We start from the raw sequence: 12179 nt of genomic DNA on the forward strand, positions 1-12179 counted from the left end.
CCATATGATTTATTGTAGATATATGAACTCAGTATATTATTTGAAACCTGACAAAGTGTCAGTATCCGGTCCCTGCTGTTCCTCCATCACAAGGTCTCCATCACCTTTTCACCATCACCTGATCACTCACCCACCTGTTTCCTGTCAGTAGAACTATAAGAGATGCTCTCATTGACACACAGCTTACAAAGTATTGTTGTGTTAGCTACAATTCTAAGTGTTCCTGGATCCTTGTCTTTGACTTGCCTAGCCTGTGTTTTTGACTTTGTGCTGTTTTCTGATGATTGCTGCCGCCCTAACCCTCGCCTGTATCGAGATACTCTTGTTGCCTTGCCCTTGGACATTGTGTTTGCTGGTGTTGACCCTGCCTGTTTTGATTGCGCTCTTTCAAATAAAGCCTGCATTTGGATCTCCAACTCCGTTGCTACGCACGTCTGTTACACAAAGGTCTTTTTGTGGAAGTTTTGCTTGTAAAGTGTGCTTGTGCTGTCTTACATTTAAATTTACATTTACATTTAGCATTTAGCAGACGCTTTTATCCAAAGCGACTTACAGTGCATTCAAGCTATACATTTTGTTTGTGTATTCCCTGGGAATGAACCCACAACCTTTTGTGCTGCTAACCCAATGCTCTACCACTAAGCCACAGGAACACTGTGTAAAACGCACTCTTTCATTAATGTAAATGCCACTTTCTTTGATATTGGCACAGTGTGTTCAAACATTTCTAAGTGTGTCTTAAGTGTTGAAATGGTTTTCACGGCCGCTGTATCATTCAGAGAATGCACTTTCATATGAGAGACTCACGTCAAACATTCATCAAATAATCACAAGAAAAAAGAGAAAGCAGAGAGGAGAACAGGCAAGTAATATGCTAATACAGAGAGGATATTATCATGCAGATGGCTAGTTATTTTTACTCAAAAGGCTTTTCAAGCTTCCTCTCCACAGCTTCACTAATTCCTCCTCAAGCTCTTCTTTTTTGGACATGGCCAGTTTGGACTGGTAGTCCCGCACCACTGGTCTATGTAAGGGGCACTTGTGTTCCATGCAGCATGAGGGTCCACTCTTTCAGCACGCCGCTCTGTAGGCTTCGCCCTGGAAACCACCTCCAGCAGCAGGTTCCTCGAGGGTCCTCGCCCATGTGTGGGTGGTCATGAAGGGCCATTTGTCGAAGCCCACCTTGGCGGCATCATCCCGGGGTCGCGGCTCAGTAGGATGGACTTGGTCCCCATTGGTGAAGTCATGTTGACGTTGAGGTCCCCGCGGCGTCTGGCATGATGGTAATAACGGCCTGCACATGCTCCAGGTAGCGCACAAAGTTGTCTTTGCCCTGGCAGGCATCAGTCGTGATGCTCAGCACCAGTTTGTTGCCCGACTGTATTTTGCTGTGCAAAGAAAGAGAGCAAGAGAATGAGATTTTATAAAACTTGCATTTTAACACTGCAGAAGAGCAAGAGCAAAAGGAAACATGTAAACTGTGACTGATTTTAATTTTGAAGATGAGGAAGAGCAAGAGGAAAAGTGGGAATCAAACAGCAGTCACTTACAACCGTCTACATTCAATACTTCTGTGTTATGTATTTATATATATATATATATATATATATATATATATATCTATATATATATATATATATCAAAATCAGAATCAGAAAGAGCTTTATTGCCAAGTATGGTTGCGCATACAAGGAATTTGTTTTAGTGACATAAGCACGGATGTACTAGGATGGAGGGGTAACAAATAAACATAAGGATATTGCACATTTTTATTGCATAAGTGGGAACATTTAACTGTGCATGAGGTAGATTGCCTGGGGGAAGAAACTGTCTTGTGCCTGACTGGCCTGGTATTTGTGGCTTTGAAGTGCCGGCCAGATGGCAAACGTTCAAAGATGGGGTAACTTGGGTGTAACTTGGATATGAGGGATCCAGAGTGATTTCTGAGCCCTTATATATATATATAAGGGCTCAGAAAATCACTCTGGATCCTCATATCCTTTTACTGCATGGGGAACATTTAACTGTGTGCATGAGTGTAGATTGCCCGTGGGAAGAAACTTGTGCCTGAACTAGTCCTGTATTGGTGTATATGTATATAGTATATATTTGACAGCACAAACACTGCTCAGATAGATTTGATATATTGAGATGAGGATCCAAAGATATAGTTCTGCGCTTCCAGGAACAAACTTATGAAAACTGCTCACTGCATATACTATCCCTCGAGCATTCCAAGTTAAGATTTGAGGCACTCCACTTTCATCCTGAGTGCAACCTGCTTTCCCTTGCGAAACGTGAAGCAGGATATATTTCCAGAGTCTTTCAAAACGGATTACTGGAATTCGAGGCAAACGTGGGTTGATAATGTATCCACTGGGAACCATGCTTTGAAAAGGCTGGTGTGTGGAATAAACAGGAATAAGAAGGGTTTAAAAATTAAGTGGAAATATGCAAAGCAGACTATTTTCCATATAAAATAAATATATAAAACAATACAAGACCAACATTTTTATTAGATTGTTACACAACACCATGCATTCCCTAGGAGAAAAAGAAGTATGTTTAACTGTAATGAATGTGCACCAAAAATCTTAAAGTACATTTTAAAAAAGTTGTACTTTGTAGATGATAAATGGTGTACTTATGTCTCTTTGATGTTTCTTAACACATTACTTATTTTTTTAAGTACAATTTGTAACAATGCTAAAATAAAAGTTTCTACTTCATATTACATACATTAAATTATGTTGTAACAATTTTTTTAAAGTACACTTATTTTGATATTACATTTAAAATCAATATGATGAATAGATCTACCTTCAACTCCAAATTTTAACTCCATTATGCAATATGTTTTTGTTTACATTGTTCTTTCTATATTTTTTTATATTTTTAGAGTATTTTTTGTATAATACAGGTAAAATGTATTTTAATGTAAAATGTAATTCCTTTTTTATGCTGCAAATTGATTGAAATAGACAGTCATTAGGTATAAACATTTGCAAATTATCAACAAAAAGACCTAACCTACCTAAAATTGCTGTAAATGCAATGAATTGTAAATATACTTCATATAATGAATTTATTGAAACTTGTATGTCATGTATTTAATATATTTAATTTATCATAAATGCTTGTCAGTACATTCAGCAGTGTATTTTAACCATATTTCAAAGACAACAGATGTTGTTGTTGTTGTTGTTGTTGTAAAAAATGTTTTGTTGTAGTACTTATGCTGATCAGTAAATTAATTAGTGTATTTTGAAAATGTCTATTATTTTCCATAATGTAATGATAAAAATTAAACTTTCATATATTTTAGATTCATTGCACACCAACTGAAATATTTCAGGTCTTTTATTGTTTTAATACTGATGATTTTGGCATACAGCTCATGAAAACCCAAAATTCCTATCTCAAAAATAAATATTTCATGATAAGGTTCTCTAAACGAGCTATTAACCTAATCATCTGAATCAACTAATTAACTCTAAACACCTGCAAAAGATTCCTGAGGCTTTTAAAACTCCAGCCTGGTTCATTACTCAAACCGCAATCAGGGTAAGACTGTCCGACCTGACTGCTGTCCAGAAGGCCATCATTGACACCCTCAGCGAGAGGGTAAGACACAGAAAGAAATTTCTGAACGAATAGGCTGTTCCCAGAGTGCTGTATCAAGGCACCTCAGTGGGTAAGTCTGTGGGAAGGAAAAAGTGTGGCAAAAAACGCTGCACAACGAGAAGAGGTGACCGGACCCTGAGGAGATTGTGGAGAAGGACCGATTCCAGACCTTGGGGGACCTGCGGAAGCAGTGGACTGAGTCTGGAGTAGAAACACCCAGAGCCACCAGTGCACAGGCGTGTGCTTTTGAACCAGAAACAGCGGGCAGAAGCGCCTGACCTGGGCTACAGAGAAGCACCACTGGACTGTTGCTCAGTGGTCCAAAGTACTTTTTTCGGATGAAAGCAATTTTGCATGTCATTCGGAAATCAAGGTGCCAGAGTCTGGAGGAAGACTGGGGAGAAGGAAATGCCAAATGCTGAAGTCCAGTGTCAAGTACCCACAGTCAGTGATGGTCTGGGGTGCCATGTCAGCTGTGGTGTTGGTCCACTGTGTTTTATCAAGGCAGGGTCAATGCAGCTAGCTATCAGGAGATTTTGGAGCACTTCATGCTTCCATCTGCTGAAAAGCTTTATGGAGATGAAGATTTCGTTTTCAGCACGACCTGGCACCTGCTCACAGTGCCAAAACCACTGGTAACATGGTTTACTGACCATGGTATTACTGTGCTCAATTGGCCTGCCAACTCTCCTGACCTGAACCCCATAGAGAATCTGTGGGATATTGTGAAGAGAAAGTTGAGAGACGGAAGACCCAACACTCTGGATGAGCTTAAGGCCGCTATCGAAGCATCCTGGGCCTCCATAACACTCAGCAGTGCCACAGGCTGATTGCCTCCATGCCACGCCGCATTGAAGCAGTCATTTCTGCAAAGGATTCCCGACCAAGTATTGAGTGCATAACTGAACATAATATTTGAAGGTTGACTTTTTTTGTTTTAAAAACACTTTTCTTTTATTGGTCGGATGAAATATGCTAATTTTTTGAGATAGGAATTTGGGTTTTCATGAGCTGTATGTCAAAATCATCAGTATTAAAACAATAAAAGACCTGACAATTTCAGTTGGTGTGCAATGAATCTAAGATATGAAAGTTTAATTTTTATCTTTCCATTATGGAAATAATGAATTTTTTTCACAATATGCTAATTTTTAAAGAAGGCCCTGTTTGGGCCCAAATGCACTTTATGCTACCTAATAGCTTTTAAATATCAGGGTATACTAAAACTTTTTCTTTTAACATTAAATAAAAACATTCATATTAAAAATATTTTCATTTTTTTCTGTGTAAATGCTTTTTTTAAAAAGGATGCAAAAATTTTCCTTTTTTTTTTAAAAGGGGGTTAAATAGTGCCCAATTTAATATTCCATTTTTTTTTAAAAACTTAAATCATTTCTTTTTTTTTTTACTATTAGAGGGATGAATTTTCCTGGTGAATTCCGGGTTTAACTTTAAATTTCCGTTTCATTAGCTAAAAACCCCCGTAAGAAGGGAAAGACCCCCGGCCCAAAATGAAACAGGCATCAGACTCGAAAAATGTTTCCCCCCTCCCCAATTAAAAAAATGTAAATAAAAAATTTCCCAAAAATGAGTATGTGTGAAAAGAGCTGGAGCTTAATGAAAAGCCGGGTTTTTTTTTTTTTCAGAAAAACCCCGGGCAATTCTCCCATTCTGAGCTAGGGAATTTTCAAAAAAACCAGAAAAATGGGCCACGAAAAAAAAAAAAATTTCCCTCTTTTTCAAGGGTACCATCTTGCGGGCTAACAATTGCTTTGGCCAGAAAAGGGGTTTTTTCCCCCCTACATAAGGCTGTTTTGGGTTTTGGGGGCGCGAGCAAAAGGCCCCCCTTTTTTTTGGCGGGACAGCCTGTTTTTTGGTTCTGCGAGAAAACCCCGCACAGGATTTGAGGAGCGATTTTTAAAGGGGAAAAAATTTGCTTTTCCGAGGCAGGCCCTCCCACCTGGCCCATTACGTGCTAAAACCTTAGTGGGTGTGTTGTGTGCGCATCAGTTTTTGAGGGGCTGTTTTCCCCCCCGGAAAAACTAGTTGATAAAAAAACCCCAAAGGCCACAAAAGAGGACAAAAGGGTTTGGGGTTTGTGTTTGGGTGCACGAAAAAAAAACAACGTTATTAAAAACCGAAAAAACATCGAAAAAATGTAAAAGACCTGTTGGTTATTTTGTTTTGCGAAAACCCTTTCCCAGCAAAAGATGCCCAAAAACTATTAGTTATAAAAGGTATTTTGCGAAATAAAAACCCAAAATTTTGTGAGATAAAACCCCAAATTGTGCCCCAAAATTTCAAAAAAAAAAGCCCTACAAGTTTATATCTCAGTTCTGCCCTTTTTCCGGGAAAATTTCTTAAGTTTATACTCAAAAATTCTGTTTTTTTTTTTCCTTTGAAATTTCAAAGTCAAATTTGTGAGAAAAAAGGGCGAAATTTATTTTTTTTTACTTTTTTACCCCGTGGAATCGGGAAAAAATTTGTGAGAACAAATTTTCCGGGGAAAAGACGGGAATTGTGATATAAAAATCATACAGATTTTTTTTAAAATGAAATTCCCCGTTTTTTTTATCTCACAAATTTTTTTTAATCCCCCAATTTAATTTTATATCTCACAATTAAAAAAATTATTTATTTTTTTTTCCCAGGGGGGGGGGCCCTCCATGTAATGGGTGTCTTTTGGTAAAACGTAAAAGAAAAAAATTTTTCCTTTCCCGAAAACCATTTGATTTTAAATCTAAAAAAATTTACATGCAAAAATTTTCGGACAGACCAGGAACACGGGTAAATGGGTTTCAAATAAACCCTGGGCCAAAATTACGAAAAGGTGTGAGTCCCAATTCTGGATTTTTTTATGAAAACTTTAGAGTCCCTGAAAAACCCGGGTTCCCATTTTATGAAATGAAATTTAAACCCGTTTTGGCTTAAACACTCGGGAAAACGGGGAACTTGAAAAACAAACTGAGCCCTACCGGGAAACAAGGAGGAAGGTGAGCCCCAGCTTTTTTTTAAAATTATTTTGCTCTGGAACAAAAGGGGGCCATTTGTTGTCATTTGCCCCCTGTAATAGCTTTTTTTTTTTTTTTTTTGGTTTTTTTTTTTTTTTGTTTTTTTTTTTTTTGGCCATTTTGGAGTGCTTGATTTTGACCAAAGCATATCTCAAAGTTCTGAAAGTACACAGAAAACATTTTTTTTTAAATGTTAAACTTTGTTAATTAAGAGAAAAAAAAATATTTAAGTCTGAAAGGTCCCAAAAAATTACCCCTGTTTTTCTTTTTCACATGAGGGTGAGAAATTTATGGCAAAAAATCCTGAAGACCCCGGACAATAAAAATTTTCCCGGGAACTCCTGCAAAATAAATTTAAAACCCTGATTTCCCCTGGCCCAGGGACATTTGTGAGGGTGTTCGGGTAGTTATTTGCCGGGGTAGGCATTCATTAGCCCGTGTGGATACAGGGAAATGCTCTCCCTGTTTCCACTCATTACACCACTCACATTTTTCCCTTTACCACGGCTTGTTTGCTGTTCTTAAATTGTGCCTGCCAAACTCCTACCAACCCCGTGGGGTTTTGTTTATGAGGGGTCCCATTTTGGTCAAAGGAGGTTATGAAAAGGGAACCTACCAAAAAAGAGTGCACCCCAAAACACACACACAAAAACCCCCACACAAACACACACACACACACACAAAACCCCACCCCACACAGTCTCAGTGTAATTGAAAGCTTTTGCCATACCCGGGCAGTGCCCAGGGGGAAGTGGAGGGGACTAATTATGAGGTTTGAAAAACGAGGGGCCGAAGAACAGTTTGAGTGTGGAGAGTCAGGGGGCGACCCCTTTTAATTTAGGGCCTTCAAACAACCCAAAGGGGGGGCAGAGGGGCCCCGGGAAAACCCCAACCAAATCACACACAGGTATGATTCAAAAAAAAAGGGGGAAAAACAAATTTAACACCCCCTTTTTTTCTAAAATAAAATCTGTCTTAATTTTTATTTTTTTTTTTCCTTTTTTTTGGATAGGGCCACCCCAAAACGTGGGGGAGATGGGGGGTAGTTTTGTGCCCGGGGTTTTAAAGGGTTTTTAAAGGCACCCGGGGCCCTTTCACAATTAAGTGGGGTTTATTGCCATTAATGTCACCCCCCATGCCTTTCTTGAATCAAAACAAAAATCCCTAGGACCCAATTCACACCTGGGTGTGTTTCAGTCGTTTTTTTCCCCCATCCCCCCATGTAAAACAAGTTTCCAAATTAGATTGAGTTTTAGATCATGGGTTTGTTCCCAAAAAAGGCAAAGAGCATGAATCAGTTTGAAAAACCAGTGTAAATAAAGAAAAAAGCTTTATTAAAACCCCGGGTTCAAAAATAATTTAAAAAATTAAAAAAAAATTTCTGTGCAAAATGATAAAATTTTTTGAAAATTATATTTTTAAATTTTTTCTCCAGACCCTTTTCATTTGAAAATTTTACAGTCGGGCCCCCGCAGGGGAAATTAAAGTTAAAAACCCTCAGGGCCGCAGCCCGTAGTTTTTTTGTTCCCCCGGCTTTTTTCTGAAACTCACTGTTTTCCTCCCACGGATCCCGCCACCGTGGAATCTTTCCCGGGAACGGTTTTCCACCCCCCGGGGCCCATTTTGGGCCACCCCCCGGGAAACCAGAACCCGTACCCAAAACAGATGGTTGAACTCCGGGCCCCCCAAACACCCGTTCCCCCCCACGGGTTTGCCCCTCGTCATGCAGCTTTTTCCCTTAGGGTGAGGGCCCTCAGGGCTGCAGGTCCCCCCCAGTCAAGTTTGGTTTGGCAGGAAAAAACAAAATTTAAAGGAAACAATGTCAACCAGGGATAAAAAAAAAAAAAAAAATTCACTAGATGCTTGTTTGTCCTAACCATAAATCCTTTAAGCTCCCCAAACCCTAATAGTTCCCAAAACAATTTAATAAAAAAATGTGCACTTTGATTAAATAAATTTCCTCCCAAAAGCACAAGCAACAGAACAAAAAAAACCTTTTACATTGCAGGGGGTTTTCTCAAGAGCGCTCGACTCAAGATGAAGACAATTTGCGGGCCCAGCCTAAGGGGGAAGCGGTGTTGACTGTATATGATTTTTTTTAAAACTTTTTTTTAATTTTTTTTTACCACACCTGACTAAAATCCAGATATTGGGGGGGGTAAGACTAAACTTTATATGAGGCAAGGGGGTTTACTTTATTCATACAAAGTCTTGGAATAATTTTTAGGGTTTAAACACAGCATTTAGCGGGAAAAAAAGGAACTCAGAAGAAAAGAAAGCGGATTTAAATTTCAGATAGATATGTAACATTTAAAGAGACAAGCAAACCGGAAAAGGTAAATGTAAACAGAGTGTTTTTGACAAGATAAAAAAAAGGGGGTTGCTTTCCTTTACCACTAAATTTAAATTTTAAAAAAAGTATGTTGCAGCGTTTCTTGAAGGGCCCTAAAAAATCACAAACCAATTTTTGGAAAAGGGAAATTTAGGGCCCCTTTAAAATGCAGTGGTTGGGCCCCTTATTTCAAAAGGCTAAAGATTTTTTGATTTTAGCCTGAAACACCATTTGTTTTATGCCTGTCTCTTTCTTTTTCTTGTTTTTTTGGCTAAAGGGGCAAAAAATTTGGGAATCGGTTTTCAAAAAACGATGTAGGTAACACAATAAATACATTTTTGGTGTGTACATATATATATAAATATATAGTATGTAGTAGGAATGGTCGGGCTCGCCAAAATTCCAGGGGCCCCGAATTTTTGTCCCAGTCCCCCCTGAGCCCGCTGCACTACACCCCTTTGAGGGAAACCCCCAAATTTTACAAAAAAACATGGGAAACAGCTGCAGTTTCGCTTTTTTTTTACATTTGGCTAACAAAGAGACCTGCTCTCTCCCCCAACCCACCATTTTTATACTGAGCAAACACCCAAAGGGCTTTCCCCAGGGAAAGGGCCCTGTCAAAAAGCTTTTTAACACCATCCCGACACCAACGTCCCCCTGAAAAGTGTGAATGGGGGGAAATGAGTGGGAACTGTCAAATTTCCCCCCCCAGTTGGGCCCCCTTTCAAGCTTTTTCAATCAAATCTAGAAACCCAAATGTTGCTGTTTAAACACTGTCTACCTCGAGACGCACTCTTCTGACTTGGGAAACCCAAAGTATATGAAATTTTTAAAACCCGATAATATAAGGAAAAGGGGTTTTAGGGAAAATGCTGGGACCCTTTACCCCCTTTTTTTTAGGTTTTTGGGGCCCCAAAAAATAAAAAAACAATAAAAGCAGGGGAAACTTCCCAACAGCCTATTCCCCCGGCTTAGAAAACTGCTCCCCGCTAGGTTTTTAGGAAAAAGTTGTTAGTAAGGAACCCGCATGGAAGTTTAAATTTTCAATGGTGCCAGTGTTTTTGGGGTGTTTTTTTGTGTGGACATTTTATAATAAAAAAAATAAGAAAAAACAGTGGCGATATGATCCCCCTTTAAAAAAATAGTCCAAAATCTTTTTATTGATCCGTCAGTGGGGGTTCCCCCCTTAACCCTGAAATAGGTCTTTGGGTTCACACTCTTCTAAAGAGCCTAAAGTCCCCCGATGCAGCCAAATTGTTTGTTCCTTGGGTTCAAAGGGAAAAAAGGGGTAAGTGTTATTGAACCCCAAAAGGGGACTTTTAAAATTTTATTTTTGTGAAATGATTTGCAACTTTCCTGCCCGTTTGATTTCCCCATCAACGCCTTTAAAGTATGTGCAGGTCTCCCAGGATACCCTCCCTTTCCCCAGCAGGGTAACGTGGGTGCTGCCAGAGGCCCCCAAACTTTAGCCCGGAAATTTACACATTTTCCCCTTTTTTTCATGCTGCAAAACGTCCAGGACTTTTTTTGTTTATTTCAAAAAGAAAATTTTTTTAGAACTTCTGGGCTGTGTAGACTGGCCTCGGTTTTAAGGGGTTTGGAGAAGAAAGGATGGATGAAAGTTACAACAAAAAATGCTTTTAAGGGGTAAAAATAAAAAAATTCCCAATGACTTGGGGGGAAAAATAAGTTTTTCCCAAAACAATGAAATTTTAAAATTTAAAAAGGGGAAAGGAAAGGCCTGTTTTTTTTTTGGAGGTCATGCGGTTAAAATCTCATCCCTCTCAAAACCCCCGGGGAAAGGGAGCTTTTGGGTCGGCAAACCCACACCGTTTCAGTGTTTAAAAGGGAAATCAATCAGACTGAGGGGGCTTTTTAGAAAAGGGCTTTCTACGCTTTTGGGCCAACCCTCGTGCAGTAAACTACATCTCAGCTGCCCTCTGCCAGCGCTGCTGTCTTATTTTTTCATAAAACTTTGATAAGGCTCACTACTCATCATGTTGTGCGCTGGGGAAAAAAAAAAGTGGGACATACTTTTGGGCCCCCCAATGCCAGGGCAAACAAAGCCGCAGCCCCAGGGGGGGCGGCAGATGTGCCCGAATGCCCCAGTGTTTCCAAAATTTTCCCTACAGACCGGGGGGTGGCCGGGGGGAAAAGAAAAAGACAAAGAGAAAGCCTTAATTTAAACATTTTGTGCCGTGAAAAAACCATGTGAAAATTTCTTTGAAAATTTTAATTTAGGTTTTTTTTTCAGGATACCATCCCCAGTCAAAATGACGGGCACTTTGAAATTCCCTTTTATTGTTTTTGCTTCTGTTCTGAGTTAAAAATTCCCCGCTCACCCTTCAGCCGGGCAGGGTTTTGAATGAGCAGGGAGACCCATTTAACCCCCCCGGGGAAACAGAGCAAAACCAAAAGCAATTCCCTTAATTTTTTTAATGACATTTTATGTACAAAAATAAAAGGAATGATTTAAAAAAGGGCTGATTAAACAAGCAATATAGAAACCCCAAAATCCGGGGGGTTTTGGGGGTGGAGAAGGGGAATTTTGGGCCTGAGCAAGCAAAAAAAGCTAGAATAATACGGGAAAGCCTTATTAAAAGGGAAAGTTGTGTACGTCGTATTCCCATAGGTAGTGTGGGGCAGCGATGCAAGCTTTACTCACATGATATGCCAGAACTAATGCTACACTTGATTTTTGAATTGATTTAAGAGGCAGCAAAGGATGTGGAATTTTATGTTAAATTTAAAAAGAATGTATGAAATTCACAGGAGAGGTCGATGCTGTTCTAAGAAAAGTTATGAATTAATATTTAATGTGACTAACTTATATACATTGCCCAGAAATTATTTTACTATACATGCAGCTTTGCGTTAGAGAATTTTGTGAGCAATCTCCAAATGTAGTAATTCTAATACATTAATCTTTTTTTATTGACTATGGCGGAAGAGCATCAATTAGTCAAACCAAGATAAAGCACCCAGGCAGTGAAAAAAGTTTTTTTTTGTTTTGTTGTTTTTTTTTGTGGCCACTCATCAAGGGAATGCTGAAGTCAATTCGTAAATTTTGAACTTTGTTGGATTAACAGAAATTGTATTGACGCACTTGGTTCCACACATAAGGACCCCTCTCATCCAAATCTTTGTGTCACAACAACACTGAGGTAATGTCGATTTGAAGTCTGAAGTTCATGATCTATCAACAGGCGAAG

General features: G+C 39.2%; 1 pseudogene; it reads right to left on the reverse strand.

The window, feature by feature from the left end:
* Positions 1 to 838: 838 nt before the first annotated feature.
* Positions 839 to 12179, reverse strand: part of LOC122133915 — a 55969-nt pseudogene continuing 44628 nt past the window's right edge.

This window comes from Cyprinus carpio, chromosome A13 (genome assembly GCF_018340385.1).
Source record: "Cyprinus carpio isolate SPL01 chromosome A13, ASM1834038v1, whole genome shotgun sequence".
Lineage (NCBI taxonomy): Eukaryota > Metazoa > Chordata > Actinopteri > Cypriniformes > Cyprinidae > Cyprinus > Cyprinus carpio.